The 21,803-nt window shown below is 44.7% G+C and overlaps 1 protein-coding gene across 4 annotated transcripts in view; it reads right to left on the minus strand.

Annotated features, from left to right (window-relative positions):
- SHOC2 (SHOC2 leucine rich repeat scaffold protein) overlaps positions 1–21,803 on the minus strand; it is a 401,285-nt gene that overhangs the window by 172,119 nt on the left and 207,363 nt on the right. The window lies entirely within an intron of this gene.

The following is a 21,803-nucleotide window of genomic DNA, read 5'->3' on the forward strand; positions in this document are numbered from 1 at the left end:
GTGTTCAGTAGTGTGAGCGGACAAGTTACCTACCTTTGGTAATGCCCTATCAAGTAGAGACTATATCTAGCTGCAGATTCCTTACCTTTGAATTCTCCCCAGGCTTCAGACTGGATCTGGAAGATTTTTCATGAGCAGTACCCCTGGGCACCAGTAGGTGGTGTTGATCAGCTCCGTGTCAGTCATCGGCATTTTCCAAGTTGGAAATGGCATTGCAGTTCCTATATAGGTGCCTCCCAGGCACGCTGACATCAGTTTCTTTTCACAGCTTTCCACGCCAGAAGAGCAGTGCCATGAAGAACACTGATCACTGGTGTGTCAAAACTAGGGCCCCGAAAGGAAAATCCCCGTCCCTAGAAATTGCAGAGCTGGGAGGATGGGTGGGTCAGTAAGGAATCTGCAACTAGATATCGTCTCTACCAGATAAGGCATTACCGAAGGTAAGTATCTTATCTATCGGACAAGAGACTTCAAGCTGTAGATTCCTTACCTTTGAAAAGAAACCCAAGCAATACCATCCCCAAGGTAGGTCTGCAAACAAATTTCAAAGAAGAAAGTCCTGCAGAACCGAACAGGCAAAGTGCCCGTCCCTGACTATCCAAGCAGTAGTGTTTGGAAAATACGTGCCTGACCAATGTCCAGCAACGGACCCCTTTGTGGTAAGGCAGTGGTAGCAGATTTAGCTCTGGTAGAATGTGCGCGCGAACACTCATGGGGTCCTTTTTTGGCTAGTGCGTAGCAGATCTTGATGCAGAGCACGACCTAACAAGAGATGGGTCGCTTCTGCACCACCCGAAGTTTCTTCACATCCACATACCCCACGAAGAGTTGGTCGTCCATCCAGAATTATTTTGTGTAATCAAGTTAGAACGCAAATGCTGTTTTGGAGTCCAAGTGGTGGAGTCACTCCTCTTCCTTTGAAGGATGTGGGGTGCATAGAACGTAGGCAAAGTGCTAGACTGGCCTGCATGAAAAGGAGTCACCACTTTTTGCAGAAAAGAGGCCTCGTGCGAAGCACCACTTTGTCAGAATAGATAGAGAGGTAGGGCGACTTAGATGAGAAGCCTTGCACTTACTCTCTGCGGGCACATAAAATTGCCACAAGGAAGTCAATGTGGGGGAGGGTTCAAAAGGAGAGCACATCAAAAAGGTCAGAAGCAAATTAAGATTCCACTGGGGCATAATGGATGGCGATGTAGGGAAAAGATGAGCAAGACTGTTAGAAACGAGGTCTCTAGTTGGCAATGGTTTGCTATCCTGCCCAAGTAGGGACCCTCATTCTAGTCAGAATAACGGAGTCACACAACTAAGATAACCCCTGCTCACCCCCTTGGTAGCTTGGCATGAGCAGTCAGGCTTATCTCAGAGGCAATGTGTAAAGTGTTTGAATACACACACACACACACACACACACACACACACACACACACACACACACACAGTCACAGAGAACAAAAGTAATCCACACAAGTTTAGAAAAATAGCCAAAATTTACAACAAGACCAAAACAACAAAAGTCCAACATACACAAGCAAAGATATCACTTTTAAAAGATTAAATGCAACTGTAGCTTCTTGAAATCAATGAAGCACTTGACTGGGGCAAAGAAGCTGAGATGCATCAAAAACAAAGACGATGGAGGCCACAGGGGAGGTGATGCACCGAAAGAGCTAGAGATAGGTCAGTTCCTTATTGTTGCAGGGGAGGTGATGTGCCGGTTCCTTACTGCTAGGTAGGGGAGGTGATGAGTCGGCTCCTTACTGCCACAGGAGAGGTGATGCGTTGTTCGCAGCACAAAGTATCAGTCCCTTACTGAGGTGTCAATGAAGAAATCTCCCAGGGACGATGTGTTGAAAGTCAAGCTGCAATGAATAGATCTCACAGTGATGCAGCATGTGCTGCGTTGGAGTCCGGGCGTTGCGCCACAGACTTCAGTGATGCGTTACTCAAACCTCATGCAACGGTTGTTCTTCTGATGCACTGTATCGGAAAACTGGGGTCAGCGTTGAAAACGGTAATCATTGCGCCAAGCGGGGACCACTCTCCAGTGCAGGCAGCAGCAACGCATTGAATCCTTCCAGCGATGCGTAGGTTCCAAATGACACAGTGAGTCGATGCGTGGATTTTCACTTTGTAGCACCAAAAACCTCCTTCACGGGCCCAGATTGGATTTGGCACCACTTGGCAGGACAGGGCTCTCAGCAGAGGAGCCCAGGTGCTGGCAGACAAAGTATTTTATGTACCTGAGACTTCTTAACAGGAGGCAATCTCAACTCAAGCTCTTGGGGAACCTTGGAAAACAAGTCCAGTCCTTTCTCTCCCAGGACAAAAGCAGCAGGCCAGAACAACAAAGCAACAGACAGAGTGGCAGTCCCTCCTACAGCATCCAACTCTTCTTCCTGGCAGAACGCCCTCAGTCCAAAACTTATAGGCATTTCTGTCTTTGAAGTAAGCAAACTTCAAAGGGAAGTCTTTGCAGTGCACAAGACCCTGCCTTTCCCTGCCCTGGCCCCAGACACACTCCAGGGGTTGGAGACTGCTTTGTGTGAGGACAAGCACAGGCCTATTAAGGTGCAAGTGTCAGCTCCTCACACCACTCTAGCTCAGGAAGACCCATCAGAATATGCATGGCACACCTGAGCTCCCTTTGTGTGACTGTCTAGAAGGAATTCACATACAGCTCACTGTCATCCTGACCCAAACGTGTATTTCACAGACAAAGGCACAGAAGGGTTAAGCAAGAAAATGTCCATTTTCTAAAAGTGCCATTTTCAAACTTACAATTTAAAAAACAACCTCACCAAAAGATGTATTTTGAAACTTTGAGTTAAGAGACCCCAAACTCCAATCTCTATCTGTTCCAAATGGGAAATTACACTTAAAAGATTTTTCAAGGCAATCCTCATGTTTCTCTATCGGAGAGATAGGCCTTGCAGTACTGAAAACCCAATCAGTACACGTACAACACACTAGTACATGTCCAGTACATGTCCTAACTTTTAAATACACTGCAACCAGCCCTTGGAGCTACCTTAGGGGTGACTTACGTGTAGTAAAATGGAAGGTTTGGGCCTGGCAAGTGGGTGCACTTGCAGGACGAAATGGCAATTCAGAACTGCACACACAGACACTGAAGTGAGGGGTCTGAGACATGTTTACAGGGCTAATCATGTGGATGACACAATTAATGCTGCAGAAGCACTAGCAGCATTTGATTCACAGGCCCTGGGCACACCATGTGCACTATATTAGGGACATACTAGTAAAGCAAATATGTCAATCATGGATAAACCAATCACCAATACCATTTAGACAGGGAGCCCTTGCACTTTAGCACTGGTAAAGTGCCCAGAGTCCTACAGCCAACAAAAACGAAATTCAACACATGACCAAAAACGGAGGTAAGAAGCCAAAAAGGCAGGGGAAACTACACCAAAATCTGACCGGTCTAATAAAGATCTTTGAGGAACCTATGCACAATAGAAGACTTGAACAAGGAGGGTTGATCAGGCAACCGCAAAAAAGCAGAAAAAGCAGATAAACAGCCCTTAAGAGTGACCAACGCAGAGCGATGTCGGGCAAGGGAAAAAATTTACAGTAGAGCCTCAAAAAGAGAGACAGAGATGGGGGTCAACAGACTTGTCTCTACACCATGCCACAAATTTCCTCCAATGACTGGCGCATACTGTTTGGGTGGAGGGACTCCTGGCTGCAATGATGAAGTTACAGACTTCGGGAGGAAGGTCAAAACCTGTCAACTGTTGCCGCTCAATCTCTAGGCAAGAAGGCAAAGAGTGGGCTGGTTTGGGGAAAGAAACCTCCCCTGCTGCTGCAACAGAAGATCTTCCCAAAGGGGCAGTCTGATCAGAGCATCGATGGACATGCTCAGCTGCTCGGGATACCAGATCCTCTATGCACAGTCCGAAGCTACATGGGTTACTTGGGTCCAGTTGCTCCTGATCTTCTTGAGGACTCTGAGCAGGAGTGGTTTGGGAAGAAAGGCATACAAGAGGTCTGAATTCCACTTGAGACTAAAAGAGTCTCAGAGTGTCTGCCACCTTAGAAACTCCAGTGTGCAAAACTACTGACATTGCACAGTCTCGGCAGAGGCGAACAGATATAACTAAGGCTCTCCCCACTGCTGAGGGAGAACTTGCACCATATCTCTGGATGTAGACTTCATTCGTGATCCACTAGGCATTTTCGGCTGAGTTAGTCTGCTCTGGTGTTCAGGGAGCACACCATATGCTGGACAATCAGTGATATGCCCTGCTGTTCCAGCCATGTCCGGAGGCATGGAGCCAAAGGTCCACAACCCCACTCCGCCCTGATGCTTGTTACAATACCACATGGCGGTGATACTGTCCATGAACATCTGCACTTTCTTTTCCTTGATAGTAGGTAGAAAGGCTTTCAATGCCAGTCGATCGCACAGAGCTCCTTGATGTGGAGGCCCGCTTCAGCCGGAGACAAGATTCCTCTGATCTTCACCTCTCCCAGGTGGCCACCTCATCCCAGGAGTGGCTTATCTTTCACTACTGTCAGGTCTGGTTGGGAAAGGGTGGGGGATCTGCATCTGGCCCAATGGTGGCTCATTAACCACCACTGCAGATCTTTTTCAGTTCCCTCTGAGATCTGGACCATGTCTGAGAGATTCCCCCGATGATGCACCCACTGGAACTTCAAGTCCCAATGCAGAGCCCACATATGCCATCTGGCATGTGTCACCAGCAGGATGCAGGAGGCCATGAGGCTGTAAGGCCTCACAGAAATCCAGGATAAAGACTGAAACACTGGTAGCATAGCTTGAATATCCTGGACTCTCCACTCGGGAGGACAAGCCTGAAAATGCACTGTGTCCAGAACAGCTTGGGTAAAAGGAAGCATCTTAGAGGGAGTCAGGTGTGACTTTGGCACGTTTATAGTGAACCCCAGCAAATGCAGGAGATTCCCCGTAGTCTGGATGTAGGAGACGACAGCCTGGAGTGAGCTCGCATTCAACAGCCAGTCGTCGAGATAGGAGATGACTGATACTCTTGATCCCCGCAGATGAGCTGCAACCACAGTCATCACCTTGGTGAACACCCGAAGGGCACTTGTAAGTGCAAAGGGAAGCATGGTAAACAAAGTTCTCGTGGCCTTCAGTGAACTGCAAGTAACGTCTGTTGCCAGGCAGAATATGGATGTGGAAATAAGCATCCTGCAAGTCCAGTGCTACCATCCAGTCTACTGGCTCGAGGGCAGACAAAACCTAAGCCAATAAGAGCATTCCGAACTTCTTCTTGAAGAAGGGATTGAGGGCTTGCAGGTCTAGAATAGGGTGACGATCCTTGTCCTTTTTGGGGACCAGAAAGTAGCGAGAGTAACAGCCACAGCCTACTTCTGGCGCCGGAATCCTCTCTATGGCTCTCCTAGCCAAGAGCACAGCAACTTGGTTGCGGAGAAGGGCCAAATGATACTCGGTCATCCAGTCTTAAGATGGTGGCATGGCTGGAGGAGTAGTCTCAAAGGGGAGGGAGTTGCAGAGTGCAGCGGCGCAGAGGGGGGGCGGGCGCAGAGGGGAGCCAAGTGGTAGGGTGCAGTAGCACAGAGTGGAGTGGCGGAGAGTGCAGTGTCAGAGTGGAGTAGACTGGTATAGAGAGCAGTGGAGTAGAGTACATTGGCATAGAGTGCAGTGGTTAAGAGTAGAGCAGCAGAGTGCTGTGGCAGAGCGGAATGGGGCAGAGGAGTAGAGAACAGAGGCTTAAATTGTTTCAGAGTGGAGTGGCATGGAGTGGTGCAGGGTAGAATGCAGTTGCGCAGAGTGGCAAAGTGTAAGGGCGTGGAGTAAAGCTGTATAGAGTGCAATGGCAGAGTACATTAAGAGTGGCATACAGTGGACTGGTGTGGAGCACAGGGACAGAGTTGAGTGTTAGAGAGTAAAGTGTATTAGTGTAGATTGCAGTGGCTTACAGTGCACTGGTGCAGAGTGGCGTAGAGTAAAGTGGAGTTGTGCAGAGTAGATTGGTGTGGCCTAGACTGGAGTGGTGTAGAGTGCAGTGGAGAAGAGTGCAGTGGTGTAGAATAGTGCGGTGAAGAGGGCATTGGTTTAGAGTGGTAAATGGTAGGGTAGAGAGGCGTGGAGTGGTGTAAAGTGGAGTTGTGCAGAGTAGAGTGCAGAGGTGTGGTGTGGAGTTGAGTGGCACAGAGTGGAGTATTCATGGTGTGGTGTGCACACTGACAACACATTTTCAATCGAAATGACCATTACATTTGCACAGACATACAGTTTTATTAATAAAACTATTGAGTGCACAGACTATGGCCCTCATTCTGACCTTGGCGGTCTTTTCGCAAGACCGCTGAGTTACCGCCGCGGTGAAGACCGCCGACCGCGGCGGTGTGCCGCTGTGCGCATTCTGACCGCTGGGAGCGTTCCGCCGGAAAACCGCCAGCAGCCACACTGGCGGTCGGCGGGAAAGTGGAGACTGGTCAACCTCCACCGCCACGCCAGCAGAACACCGCCCACAGAATTACGACCCACATTTCTGTGTGGCGGTCTTCTGTTGGCGGTCTTCTGTTGGCGGTCACGTCCCTATGGCTCCCGTCGCCTCCCGGAGGACCAACGCACAAGGTAAGTTGATCGTCCGTGAGGGGAGGGGGTGGGGGGGTGTTGTGTGATGTGGGCGTGCATGGGGGTGTGCGTGTGAGTGTGTAGAGGGAGTGTGTGAGTGCGTGTATGCGGGCGGGGGGTGCTGCTGTGTCTATGGGTAATGTGTGCTGTTCGGCAGGTGCGCATGTCGGCATGTATGTGTGCGGGTATGTGTCCCCGTTGTGTATGTGTGTGTAGGGGGTGTGTATATGTGCATGTTGGGGGTGTGTGCATGTCGGGGTACATGTATGTGCATGTCGGGGTGGGGGTGGGGAGGGGGTTCGTACCACCTCTGGGGGGTGGCAGGGGGGTGGAGGGTGTGGGGGGAGGACTCGGGTGGGTAGTGGGGGGTGGGGGAGACCCCTATCAGTGCCAGGGAAGGAATTCCCTGGCCCCGATAGTGCTTACCGCCATGGTTCGCACGGCGGTTCCCGCCCGCAAGAAACCGCGGCGGTAGGCAGGGTCATAATACCCTTGGCGGTCTTGGGACGACCGCCGGGCCGGAGTGCGCAAACTCCAGCCCCGCGGTCATGACCGCCGTGGCGGTCGGAGTGGAGAAGTAGCGGTCGGTCGCGGCGGGGACCGCCGCGGTCAGAATGCCATTTTTAATACCGCCGGTCTGTTCGCGGTCCGACCGCCGTCTCTCCGCCGACCGCCAGGGTCAGAATGAGGGCCTATGTGTGGAAATTGCATCACCTAGTGTAATGATTTGTTTTGATCATATTAAAATATTTGTTTCCAACACAACTCAGAAATATTTAAAAAGTGCTTCATTTGTTACCTAATTCTGATATGTTCTGAAATAATTATCAGTTCATTAAAATGTTGTTGTGTACTAGTAAAAAACTAATTCCTACCCCCGTATCCAGCAAGATTGTCACATGAATCCTCTCCCTTTGAAGTCAGAGAAAGAAATGTTTGACAGCGCCTGACATGAGACCTTAGGCACAGCAAATGTGATGCAATAAGAACAAGATTTACAGGCCTGTTTACAGAAAGGGAGCACTCAGAAGGATACCGTAAAAAAGGTTCGGGGAAGGGAAAGTAAGAACTCAAGCTGGACAGCCCAAGACAAATGAAACCAGCAAAAGCAAAAACAAGAAAATGTGAGTTACATACCACAAAGCTATTGGCAAGCAACGGGCAAAATGCATTCCTAGGTCAGCTTTCTGAATGTCCCCAAGATGTATTTAGCAAACCAGATAGCTGTGCTCTAGTACACTGTGACCTAAAAAGTGCATGTCTTATAAAAGAGACCAGTATGAAATAGAAAGCAACGAATCCCAAAAGGCACAGTGAGGTGTCTCAGCAGCTACAACCACTACAATGCAGGATTGAATAGCAATCCAATGCATCCTGTTTGATGGACCGATAACAGCATAATAAATCACAAGCTACTAAGGGAGTAGCCAGAAAAATAAACCACCTCCTATCTTGAATCATGTCCGAAAGAGCTTTGAGCGAGCAGATAAGGCAAACAAACCAGGAGTTCAGGAGATTTCTCCCCTAAGGGAATTTTAAAACTCTTACATTTCCTGCCCTCCTTTTTGCCTTTTTATCCTCCATTCATTCTGTTTCCTTCTCTATTTTCTTCCTTTCTTTCCATCATTTCTTTCTGCCTTCTTTACCTTTCATCTCGCTATTGTTCTCTTTTTAAACATTCTTCCTTCTCTCTGTCCTTTGCACTCCTTCCCATCCTTCACCCGCCTTACTTTTTCCATTTATCCCTTCATTCTCCCATTAAACCATCCATCTCTCCTCTCCAGCACTCCCCTTTCCATTGTAAAATGTCATACTTATGAGGTTCTTGAAGATTAGATTCTGAAAATATCAAAGGAGCCATGAAAAACGATTTTAATATTTCATATTGTACAGAACTGCATCCCCTGACAGCCACCACCTCTCAGGCTGCTTGAGTAAGGGCTTAATGACGCCCCTTCCCTTCTTTCAAATTAGTGCTGCGAAAGGTATAACAAAAGTAAAGCCCCACTGGTGTGCAGAGAGATACATGTAGACCCACGTTGTTTATAAGAGACATTTAAAATATTTGAATAGATGACCTTTTTAGGTGGGAGTCAGTCAATGATCTATCTGAAAGGAAACAAATATCTGAAGATGTAGACAATTCAAGGTGAATTATGGGATTCCCTTTAAGGACACCAGGGACTGGTGCAGTCTCTTGAAGACACCGTTTGGTTCTTAAATTTAAAAAATATATATATATATATATCCAGATCCAGAAGGCAGAAGCTTGTGAAGCATGTTACGAAGCAGATAGGGTGACCACTCAACTGTAACGTACAAGGACTGCCTGTAAATTAACTTGAATGTCCGTTGTCCGTGAAGGAAGTTACCACGGACAGCATTTGCCAATAATTTTAGCTCTTTTGTTAAAAAACAAAAAACAAAAAAAACACAAATTCTCTCAGTTAAGGTTGGCTAAGCTGAAGTGGGTGATCCAGAGAGAGAAGAAGATCCCTAAATAAGAAAACAAGCCTTCTACCCAGGGTGCCTAGACACTAAATAAAATGTAAATGCGCGTGACTGGTCAATCTACAAATTGTAAAGGCTGCTTGGATTCTGTATAGGAGTCGCATTAAGATTTCTGATGACATTTATTATTTTTGGGAGGTACTCTAAGTGTTTTCTGAGCTGTGGAGTGCATGCTTATTATGAACAGTTATAAAAATGTTTTCACTTGGTACAATCTGCATGTTACTAAAATCTACATTTTGGAAACATTTGTCTTTGTATGTTCGCATTGTGCTGCAGCCTATCTTAGGTGTGTAGTGCAAGTTTAAAACAAAGCCATTCACATTAAAAATGTTTTCTGTGACAGTCAGAGACCCCATAGCACTAAAAATACACAACTCCGTATTCCCTGCTGCATCACCAGGGTTGGGTTCTATGAGCCTCTCGGTGCATACACAACTCTGAAGTGATCATGTTAACCAATAGAGATTTTGTAACATAAATTAGTGAATTTCCCACTGACTAGTTTAGCTTGCCATTTATTTTCCATTTCTGGTGTGCATTATTTTATACACAGTTATCTGATGGAGGAAATAACTACAAAGTAGTTAGAGAATATTTTGCTCTTTTTAGCCACACCTTTGATTCCGCCTCTATGTTCATTGACCCAGTCCCCATTGCACTCAGGATCATATTATCCATACTTTTTTCTTTGTCTTTAATTCAGTTCGACCACTGCGTTAAATAGATATGTAAAGTCTGAGAAAGCCAGGGAAATTAGCATATGGTGTCCTACAATCCCTCACCTTCACTATGTACCTTTTTAAAGATATTGTGTCAAATTTGCCTTTGATCTGCATGTATGTAACAGTTTACTATTCATTGGATAGAATTGTACAAAAACACTGTCCTCTGGTGTTAAAGGGGATTGAGAAACAAATGTATCTAGTCAGTGGCTTAATTGCACAATGTATTGTATTGTATTGTAATCGTATTTATATAGCGCTTACTACCCCTGACGAGGCGTCGAAGCGCTTTTCGATGAGTAGCACGCTACTCCGGTACCCAACAAGAATTAGTGATGGATTAGTATAATTTAATAAGGAGTACAGTTTTAGTATTATTATGAGTTAATTTGAGTTGCGGATATGAGAGTTTGTTAGTTAGATTGACTGGAGTAATGGAGGGGTGGAGGAGGAAAGAAATCCAGAAGTGTTAATTGGGAGTTTATCCTTCATTTACTCAATCCAAAGGCTTGAGATGAATAAAAGGGGGGCGGAGGGGAAAGAGGATGTGGAAGGGTTAGGGAGAGCATAGTAGCAGGGTGAGATGAATGCAGGAGAATTTAGTAGGGTTGTGTGGGAGGTCACAGAGGTAGAGTGAGGTTTGGTGAGTTAGATGTGGAGTTGGAGGGAAGAGCTTAGGCAGAGATATTTAGGGGATGAAAGTGGTCGAAGGGATTTGGGATGAGTCCGAGTGAGAATGGAGGATAGTTTGATAGAGACATGACATAAGAGTGATGAGTAGATAAGTGTGATAAAAAGAGAGCAGAAATTCATAGATATCTAGTATAACAACCCAAAAAAAAAAAAAAAAACAGGAGCCATGCAATGATCCACAAACATGCCAGGCACAGAAACAACATATACACATACATACACATATATATATATATATATTTATACACACACACACGACTACACACACATATGCACATACAATACATAATTAGAATCATGGGTAAAAAATACTTAGTCATCCATCCATCATCCTGGTAAAAGGCGGGAATTCCATTACCTACTTCGAGGGTGGACGGGGTGTGGCTCAGCAGGCGGAGCTTACAGGTGCTTTATAAAGGGAGAACCTTCTACTCTGTGTCTCCAGCAGAGGAAGATAGAACCCGCGCGTCTCAGTCAGATACAGATTATGCTCCAGTACATCATCAGTTCACCTCCAGGATGGATTCTAGATCTTTTTCTGCTATGGGATCTCTGAGCGCACAGCCTTGCTTTATCTTTGCCAAGCCCAAGAGTTAGGGTGGCTTGTCCTTTCCAGAAAGTGAGCTTCAACTGCGGTATCTGCTGCGTTTATATTGTACACTAGGGGTACGTGATGGGCCATGGGGTAAACGTCTCCAGCAACCTTGTGTGCCTTTGGCAATGTTATTGTTACTAGTGCGTCTTTGTGGAGATGTCCTCGTGCTTCTGCGCATCAACAGCGCACCACGTGAAATCAGCGGTAAACGCAGTGGGGTCGTTTTGGAAAGCTGTCCATCATCCTGGTAAGAGGCGGGAATTCCTTTACCTACTTCGAGGGTGGACGGGGCGTGGCTCAGCGGGCGGAGCTTACAGGTGCTTTATGAAGGGAGAACCTTCTACTCTGTGTCTCCCGGAGAGGCAGATAGAACCCGCGCGTCACAGTCAGATACAGATTACGCTCCAGTACATCATCAGTTCACCTCCAGAAGCTGAGCTTCAACTGCGGCACCTGCTACGATTATAATTGTAAGTGCTTCCTTTGAGGTTTAGTTTCTGTAAAATGAGCATCGTGGCCTACCCAACCGGAGTATTTTCTACGAGTATGTAAGTAAGCGTTACCTAGCATGTTTTATACGCCCCGTTTATATTCTACACTAAGGGTACGTGATGGGCCACGGGGTAAACGTCTCCAGAAACCTTGTTTTCCTTTGGCAATGCAATTGTTACTAGTGCGTCTTTGTGGAGATGTCCTCGTGCTTCTGAGCATCAACAACGCACCACCGGAATCGGCGGTAAACGCATTGGGGTCGTTTTGGAAAGCTGTCCATCATCCTGGTAAAAGGCGGGAATTCCTTTACCTACTTCGAGGGTGGACGGGCGTGGCTCAGCGGGCAGAGCTTACAGGTGCTTTATAAAGGGAGAACCTTCTACTCTGTGTCTCCAGGAGAGGAAGATAGAAACCCGCGCGTCACAGTCAGATACTGATTACGCTCCAGTACATCATCAGTTCACCTCCAGGAAGGATTCTAGATCTTTTTCTGCTATGGGATCTCTGAGCGCACAGCCGTGTTTTATCTTTGCCAAGCCCAAGAGTTAGGGTGGCTTGTCCTTTCCAGAAGCTGAGCTTTGACTGCGGCACCTGCTACGATTATGATTGTAAGTGCTTCCTTTGAGGTTTAGTTTCTGTAAAATGAGCATCGTGGCCTACTCAACCGGAGTATTTTCTACGAGTATGTAAGTAAGCGTTACCTAGCATGTTTTATACGCCCCGTTCATATTGTACACTAAGGGTACGTGATGGGCCACGGGGTAAACGTCTCCAGAAACCTTGTTTTCCTTTGGCAATGCGATTGTTACTAGTGCGTCTTTGTGGAGATGTCCTCGTGCTTCTGAGCATCAACAACGCACCACCGGAATCGGCGGTAAACGCATTGGGGTCGTTTTGGAAAGCTGTCCATCATCCTGGTAAAAGGCGGGAATTCCTTTACCTACTTCGAGGGTGGACGGGGTGTGGCTCAACGGGCGGAGCTTACAGGTGCTTTATAAAGGGAGAACCTTCTACTCTGTGTCTCCAGGAGAGGAAGATAGAACCCGCGCGTCACAGTCAGATACAGATTACGCTCTAGTACATCATCAGTTCACCTCCAGGAAGGATTCTAGATCTTTTTCTGCTATGGGATCTCTGAGCGCACAGCCTTGCTTTAGTTTCCAAAGAAACTATAAATAAATAGAAATATACATATAATCTGAAAAAAATAATTATCCACATAGGCATATGCAGTTCATAGTTGTTTGAAAAAGGTGGTTATGAAGGAAAGAGCCAACTCTTGAGTAGTTTCCTGAAAACAAGAAAGTTATCTGTGGCTCTTATAGTTGAGGGTAATGAATTCCATAGTTTGGCTGCTTGGACGGAGAAGGATGTACCACCTACAGTCTTTTTCTTGTATGGTGGTGTTCTAAGGCGGGTGCCAGTCTTGAGCGGAGGGTTCTTTGTTGGATGTATTTGGTAATTTTCTTTCTGATGAAAAGCGGTCCTGTTCCATGTATAGCTTTGTGGGTGATACAAAGCAGCTTGAAAGTGCATCTTCTGGCAACGGGTAGCCAGTGTAGTGCTCTCAAGGCAGGGGAGATGTGGGCTTGCGGCTTTATATGTAGTAGTAGCCTGGCTGCGGAATTCTGGATACGTTGTAGTTTTTTCATAACAGATAGAGATGATCCATGGTAGAGGCTATTGGCATAATCCAGTTTGGATAATACAAGTGAGATAGTAGCTTGCACCTTGTGTGGAAATCCGAGGTGAGGGAAAATGCGTCGTAAAGTCTTTAAGGTGATGAAGCTTGTGCGTGCTAATTTGTCTACTTGGGCATTCATAGTTAGTTTGGAATCCATGGTGATTCCTAGGTTTTTCACTTCCTTGGATAATTGAGGAGGTGGTCCGAGATCGTCAGGCCAGACGCATAGAGGGTGCGACCAGGAAACTTGGGTTCACATCACAGCTTTCCCGCATGACTAAATTATGTGATGTAAGCAAAATTAGGTTACTTTCTGTATCTAATTTACTTAATGGTGACATTAAGAACAACCTTCAAGCAATTCAGATCAAGATGAGGCCTGTTGAACCCTAATTATTGCTGTATTTTATAAACACCAGCCATGGAGGCCGACAGACAAATGGGAACAAAGGAATGACCTGGAAGACAAAAGACCCAGCTGTCTTCTGTGAAGGACAGCAGGACAGGTTTTGAAACAAACTGCTAAATACATTAGAAAAAAAAAGAAAAAAAACTAAACTTTAAAGCAGCCTCACACAGTGACCAGTTCCTCCTGTGCAACGGCCACCTCAAAGAATGATGCTTAGCATGCTCAGCGATTCTCCTCTCTTTTGTCAAGCCATGTGCCCCTGTGCACACAAACAGAGGTTACCCCATGAGGAGGGTTAGTCCTTCGTCCTTGGCGGTGACGTGACCCTTGCTACTGCCCCTGGTGGTGCTGTTTTGTTTCTCTGTGATACTGCAGGAAAACTCTTGGGGTAAAATCATGGTCGGCCCTTCTACCTTGCAGTTTTGTGTGTGGTGGTGGGTTAAAGGGACACTATTTGGGGGAAAGTAATCAAAGGCTGCATTATCTTCTCAATGGGATTGTCCGATTAATGTAAAAATAATGACCACGTTTTCACAAAACTGGGACAGGCAACAGACATAACTGAAGGACTACAAACCAACACAATCGAAAGGAAGGGGGTGGTGGGATGGCTCAAGCAACGAAGCAGGAGGGGTTTGAAGGAAAGGGGAAATCCTATCATTTTGAAGTTAGAGAAAGAAAATTACCTCAAAAAACGTCTGACATTTGATCTTAGCCCTTGAATGCACAGCAAATGTGAGAAGATAACAAGAATTGCAGCCCGGTTTACAAAAACATGAGTCGTGGTAACTGAAAAAAATTGAGCGCTCATGTGGAGTGCTCTGAAACAAAGGGAAAAGTATTCCCTTTTACAATTGCTAAAATGGGACATGTGTAAGATTACAAGTAATGGGGCTGTTCTCCGTGGGAGGGAATAACGCACGAAAAGGAGAGGGAAATACAAAAGATTAACTATTTGGAAGAAAGGATTTTAGAAGGACACTGAAAAAACAAATGAAACGCAATGAGTGGCCTGCAAGCCCACCAAGTATATACAACATGTCTCGAAGGAACAGCACAAGCATGGCCTAGGCTCGACTTAAAAGCAACCCTGGGCCATAAGGCACATATGGCTAGGAGAGTTATGTTAACTTTCCGTAATTACAACGCCTTACCTCGCATAGGAACCATTCAATAATATTAGCTCTTTTGTCAAAATAGCATTCAGTCTCTGGCACTTAGTAATGGTGACCTGACATCATGGATCCCACCCATTCTCTCTTAATCAATAATTTTAAAGCTGTTGAGCACATAGGAGTGTGCACTGGAAGTCGCCCTGTTGATCTCTCTGGAGCATTTTGTATGAGGATGAGTGGGTAAGGGAGCAACAATGGTGGGTGTTTTTTCAACTTTTTGACATATCACAGGATGTAAAAGGAAAGGAAAAAACTGCCTAGTGGGCCTAAAGTAAAGGAAAGCCATTGTACTGCCAGTTGCATGTCCTCCTGTTCACATTCACCCAGTAAGCTAAATTCATGGGGCAGGTGCTGCATTCTCACATAAGCCAGTGTGCATCGGACTGAGGCCCATGAAGTCCTGGTTGCAGCTGCTGGGGCAGGGGCGTGAGGGCAGACGACCCCACTACAGTTATTTTTCATATACCAGAATGCTGCTTTTTTATACTAATGGCATGGCGCAAAACACTAAATAATATGTTGGCTTATTTAGTATCTGCTAGATAAAACTTCTTACCCAAAACCAAACACTACTGACCACACACCATATATTAGACATGCCGAGTGCAGCTCAAGGACCATTTTATAAAAACAAGAAAAAAACAGCACCCCCCATCCCTTATTAAAATCTACTGGTATAGCAGACTGATTAGTAAACTAGAGACAACAGAGGGAGATTTATTAAATGTAATTTAGATATCACAATGACAACAGATGATTTCAAATTTGGACTACAGTACAAGAAATAAGTTAAGTAAAACTGAAAACTCATGAACAATGAACGAATGCACAGAAAAAAAAAAAAAAAAATCAAGAATTAAACCTTGGAAACAGTATAGAAATAGATTGGCATGCAACGTTTGCTGTCCTACTGCCCCTGAACATGGTGTGGGAAAATCAGGTTGCCTCATTAAACTTCCAAGTGTGCACATCATGCACTAATAGAGCACAACCTTCTACACTGCAACTGAGTGATATGGTCCTGTATAGATCAGATTCCTGAAAAGACTGTGGAAGTTAACTGGAACAAACACTAAGGACTATGTTTAGAATAAGGAGAACACATCCATATCATATCTCAATGAAACCATGCAAATGTCTGAACACCCACACATTTCATTTCTAAAAATTACACCTTGACCCTGAAGACTTTATGGCCCCCATTTTGTGGTCTCTTAACGCCCCCACCTGAAAGCAAAGAAGACTGCTCAGCAAACAGTCTCTTGCTGTAATTATAATTAGTCACAGGGAAAGGTACAGGCTGTGAAAGACAGGAATTAATTACTAAGGTCTTACAAAGAAAATACATTTGGAAACTGGGACTGCAAAACTGATACATAAGCACATTTTGTTAGCACAATATTACTTGAAGAAATATGTGGTTCTCAAGTGGAAACCAAAAATAAGCAAACACTCTCACCATGCAGACTAATATTCAAATATAATAATGCTGTGGCCAATGTCTGGTAACAAGAAAATTCTTGCATGCTGCAAACCTGGAAACAAAAACCTTTAAATAGTATTCCAGGGCTAGTTTTCAACACAATAAAATGTATGTTTGACAATCTTACACATATGATTGGCTGGTCTTTTTGGTAACCACTCAAGCTGTGGATTATAATAATTGTCATTGTTAATGGAATAATCTTTTTAATCAATATGGACCAGGTGTAGTGATCGCAATTTTAAGGCCACATGGATGCTTCCACAGGGTGCAGTGAGTTGCTCCCTTTAAGAACCTCACCTCTTATCCACTAAAAAATGGTAGTGCGTGGACTAAAACAGACCTTTAGATTCTAAAAGTAGAAGAGGTAATTCAGAACTTGATTATATTTTATTTTAAACTGGAAGAAGACATCTGTTTCAGAATATGTGCCTGCCCAAGGGACACCTCAGCTTTGACAAAAATGAGGAGTGTTGGACCTGACATACTTGGCGTGGTTTTCCTCAAAGTTTTTGCTTCCTGTTTTTGTTCACTTAATTTTGCTGGCTTTAGGATTCTGCACACTTTGCCACTGCTAACCAGTGCTGAAGGGCTTGTGCTCTTTCCTTTGAACATGGTACAACTGGCTCACACCCAATTGCCATATTTAATTTTCTTATACGTCCCTAGGAAACTGGTACAATATGTATCCAGAACCTGTAAATGTAATGCTACTAGTGGGTCTGCAGCACTTATTGTGCCACCACATAAACAGGTCTCAGGTCTGCCATTAAAGCCTGTGTGTGCAATTTTAAACTGCCATTTCAAACTGGCAAAATAAACCTTGTGGCAGGCCTACACCTCCTTTTTAATACATATAAGTCAACCCTAGGTTAAGCCCGAAACAGCCCATAGGGTTGGGTGCAGTGTGTCTAAAAGGTTGGACATCACTTTTTAACTCTTACATTTCATAGTAGTAAAAAAACTCAAATTCATTTTCACTACTGCATGACCTACCTCTGCCACAGCAGAACACTGGGTTAACTTATTACACTTAATAAGTGACTACTTTTAATTGGCAGCAGGTAGGAATGTCAAGTTTGGGGCCTAAAGAATTACAATTTTAAGTTGTCTTTATTGGTAAAGCTGGATTTTAAGGCAATTCTGTTTACTGGGTCAAATGACTAGGTGTAGCTGGCAGTTGATCTTTTTGTACTGCTCCCATACAGTGACACAAACAAAGGGCCACAGGTGTGAAGTGTGGTAGGTGACATCTCACCTCCCTCCAGTCCAAAATGTCCCATTCTGCCAACATCACAAAGGCTCTGACTCAGCACACACAAAGCGTTTGCTGCTAGTCTATTGTGGCCCCAGACAATCTGGGGCCAGGGCAGGAACCCTTCAGAACCTTCTCTTACTTCATAGTGGGCACCAGGTATACATATTGGACCCTCATACCCAACTCTTTAGAACACCTCTGGACCTGGGACGACTCATATGCTGCCCTGCAAGAAGGACTGGACCTACGTCTTGAACCCACGGCCACCACAGTGACTCTAAGGTTCAGTTGTCTGGTATCCTGATCAGAGCATCAAGGAGAGAACAAACTCCAACAACCTTGAATCCAGCACCTGGGCTCTGTCATCTTTGAGTTCTGTCCCTGAAATGGTGCAACCCCAGTCCTGCACCCTTGAAAGTGGACGTGAAGGTGCACTGTTAGTCCAGCTGTTGTCCTGTAAATCAGAACCTCTGCAGCACAACATCTCCTTGCAACTGCATCGGAACTTTCAAAGCTAAGCACATCCCTGATAATGAACCTGGCATGGCAGCCCACAGACTCTTTGGAATCATCAGTGTGACGCATGCTCAACGAGGGCCTTCACATTGCAAGCCACTCAATGGCATCCTTGATGATAACGGAGGACTCCTGTTCAGAACTCCTTCAGAACAGCCGCTTTGTGAAGCATTCTCGAAGCAGGATTTTTACACACTGCGCAAACTAGGATTTAAGGTACTTTTGTTCAGAATGCCTAACTTGGTTCCTGTACTGGGCTGCGCTCCATCAAGGTCAGCCTGATCCTGTGACTGTCTCGGTCCAGCATGATCAGATTACCACAGTTGGCACTTTGTACTTCTAGGCACTATTTTCACTTAACTCTTTAAAACTGCATACCTCTAGTCCTAGTAATTGGATTTTTGCCATTAAGGTGTCAAATACTTTATTAAAATTTACTCTATTTTCCTAAATTGGTGTGGGATTTTTCTTCTGTTGTGTTTTCACTTTATTACAGTTTGAAGTGATCCATGAATACTTTACACATTGCCTCTAAGTAAAGCCTGACTGTTTTGGGCCAAACTACCAGAGAGTTAAGCACTTAAGCACTGGTTAATTTGGGGTTTGTGTCTCACCCGAACAGAGATTGTGGTTGCTACCTGAGAGGATTTCACTCCCCTCTACCAGTAACTCAATCTCCAACAATTAATGACCATTTAGAGATATATATATATATATATATATATATATATATATATATATAATGTCACTTACCCAGTGTACATCTGTTTGTGGCATGAAACGCTGCAGATTCACATGCTGTGCATTATCCTGCCATCTAGTGTTGGGCTCGGAGTGTTACAAGTTGTTTTTCTTCGAAGAAGTCTTTTCGAGTCACGAGACCGAGGGACTCCTCCCTTTCGGCTCCATTGCACATGGGCGTCTACTCCATCTTAGATCTTTTTCCCCATAGAGGGTGAGGTAGGAGTTGTGAATATAGTAATTGTGCCTATGCAATGGAGTAAGTATGTATGTACATAATGTGTCTTAAAAAGAATTTATTTACAAATTTACAAGTTTTACAGTTTTCATCCAACTTATAACAGCTACAGGCTCCCGGGGAGGGCCCATGTGAATCTGCAGCGTCTCATGCCACGAACAGATGTACACTGGGTAAGTGACATTTTCCGTTTGATGGCATGTGTAGCTGCAGATACACATACTGTGCATAGACTAGTAAGCAGTAATCTCCCCAAAAAGCAGTGGCTTAGCCTGTAGGAGTTGAAGTTGTTTGAAATAATGTTTGTAATACAGCCTGTCCTACTGTGGCTTGTTGTGCTGTTAACACATCTACACAGTAATGTTTTGTGAATGTATGAGGCGCAGACCATGTGGCTGCCTTACAGATTTCTGTCATAGGTATATTCCCTAGAAAAGCCATTGTGGCGCCTTTTTTCCTAGTGGAGTGCACCTTTGGTGTAATAGGTAGATCTCTTTTTGCTTTGATATAGCAGGTCTGAATACATTTCACTATCCATCTGGCAATGCCTTGTTTGGATATTGGATTTCCTGCTTGAGGTTTTTGGAAGGATACAAACAATTGTTTTGTTTTGCGAAACTGTTTTGTTCTATCAACGTAATACATTAGTGCTCTTTTAATGTCTAACCTATGTAAGGCTCTTTCGGCTACTGAGTCTGGTTGTGGAAAAAACACAGGTAGTTCCACTGTTTGGTTTAGGTGGAATGGTGATATAACTTTTGGTAAGAATTTGGGATTTGTACGGAGAACTACTTTATATTTATGTATCTGTATAAAGGGTTCTTGTATAGTAAATGCTTGTATTTCACTTACTCTTGTAAGAGATGTGATAGCTATCAGGAAGGCTACTTTCCAAGTTAAGTATTGCATCTCACAAGAGTGCATGGGTTCAAATGGTGGTCCCATGAGCCGTGTTAACACAATATTGAGATTCCATGAGGGGACTGGTGGTGTTCTCGGGGTATGATTCTTTTTAATCCCTCCATAAATGCTTTGATGACTGGGATTCTAAAAAGTGATGTTGAATGTGTAATCTGCAGATAGAATACATCTCACAGCAATATCTGCCTAATAGAAGACAATGCTAGTTTAGATTTTTGTAAGTGTAATAAGTAGCTTACAATGTTCTTTGCGGAAGCATGTAGTGGTTGAATTTGATTATTATGGCAGTAATAAACAAATATTTTCCATTTGTTTGCATAACAATGTCTTGTAGTAGGTTTTCTAGCTTGTTTAATGACCTCCATACATTCTTGTGTAAGGTCTAAATGTCCAAATTCTAAGACTTCAGGAGCCAGCTTGCTAGATTGAGCGATGCTGGATTCGGGTGTCTGATCTGTTGTTTGTGTTGAGTTAACAGATCTGGTCTGTTTGGTAGTTTGATATGAGGCACTACTGACAGGTCAGCAGTGTTGTGTACCACGGTTGGCGAGCCCAGGTTGGTGCTATGAGTATTAGTTTGAGTCTGTTTTGACTCAATTTGTTTACCAGATAAGGAAGGAGTGGGAGAGGGGGAAAAGCGTATGCAAATATCCCTGACCAACTCATCCATAACGCATTGTCCTGAGACTGATCCTGTGGGTACCTGGATGCGAAGTTTTGGCATTTTGCGTTTTCTTTTGTTGCAAATAGGTCTATTTGTGGTGTTCCCCATCTTTGGAAGTAAGTGTTTAGTATTTGGGGTTGAATCTCCCATTCGTGGATCTGTTGGTGATCCTGAGAGAGATTGTCTGCTAGCTGGTTCTGAATTCCTGGAATGAACTGTGCTATTAGGCGAATGTGGTTGTGAATCGCCCAATGCCATATTTTCTGTGCCAGGAGACACAACTGTGTTGAGTGTGTTCCTCCCTGTTTGTTCAGATAATACATCGTTGTCATGTTGTCTGTTTTGACAAGAATGTGTTTGTGGATTATTATAGGTTGAAATGCTTTCAGCGCTAGAAATACTGCCAGTAGTTCTAAGTGATTTATGTGAAACTGTCTCTGTTGAGTGTCCCATTGTCCCTGGATGCTGTGTTGGTTGAGGTGTGCTCCCCACCCTATCATGGAGGCATCCGTTGTTATTACGTATTGAGGCACTGGGTCTTGAAAAGGCCGCCCTTTGTTTAAATTTATAGTATTGCACCATTGAAGCGAGGTGTATGTTTGGCGGTCTATCAACACTAGATCTTGAAGTTGACCCTGTGCCTGTGACCATTGTGATGCTAGGCACTGTTGTAAGGGCCGCATGTGCAATCTTGCGTTTGGGACAATGGCTATGCATGAGGACATCATGCCTAGTAGTTTCATCACTATCTTGACTTGTATCTTTTGTTTTGGGAGCATGGCCTGTATTACATTGTGAAATGCCTGTACCCTTTTTGGACTTGGAGTGGCAATACCTTTTGTTGTGTTGATTGTCGCTCCTAAGTATTGTTGTATTTGACATGGCTGAAGGTGTGACTTGTTATAGTTGAGTGAGAAACCTAGTTTGTGCAGGGTTTCTATGACATACTTTGTGTGTTGTGAGCACCGTTCCTGGCTAGTACCCACGTGTCTGTTATTTCTTCCCAGTTTTTGTAGAACTTGGTTAGTCTCCCCCCCACTGGTGTTATGTGTTGGGGATTTGTGACATGGAAGTCACTGTTTATT

The sequence above is a fragment of the Pleurodeles waltl genome, chromosome 6 (assembly GCF_031143425.1).
Source record: "Pleurodeles waltl isolate 20211129_DDA chromosome 6, aPleWal1.hap1.20221129, whole genome shotgun sequence".
NCBI classification, from domain to species: domain Eukaryota; kingdom Metazoa; phylum Chordata; class Amphibia; order Caudata; family Salamandridae; genus Pleurodeles; species Pleurodeles waltl.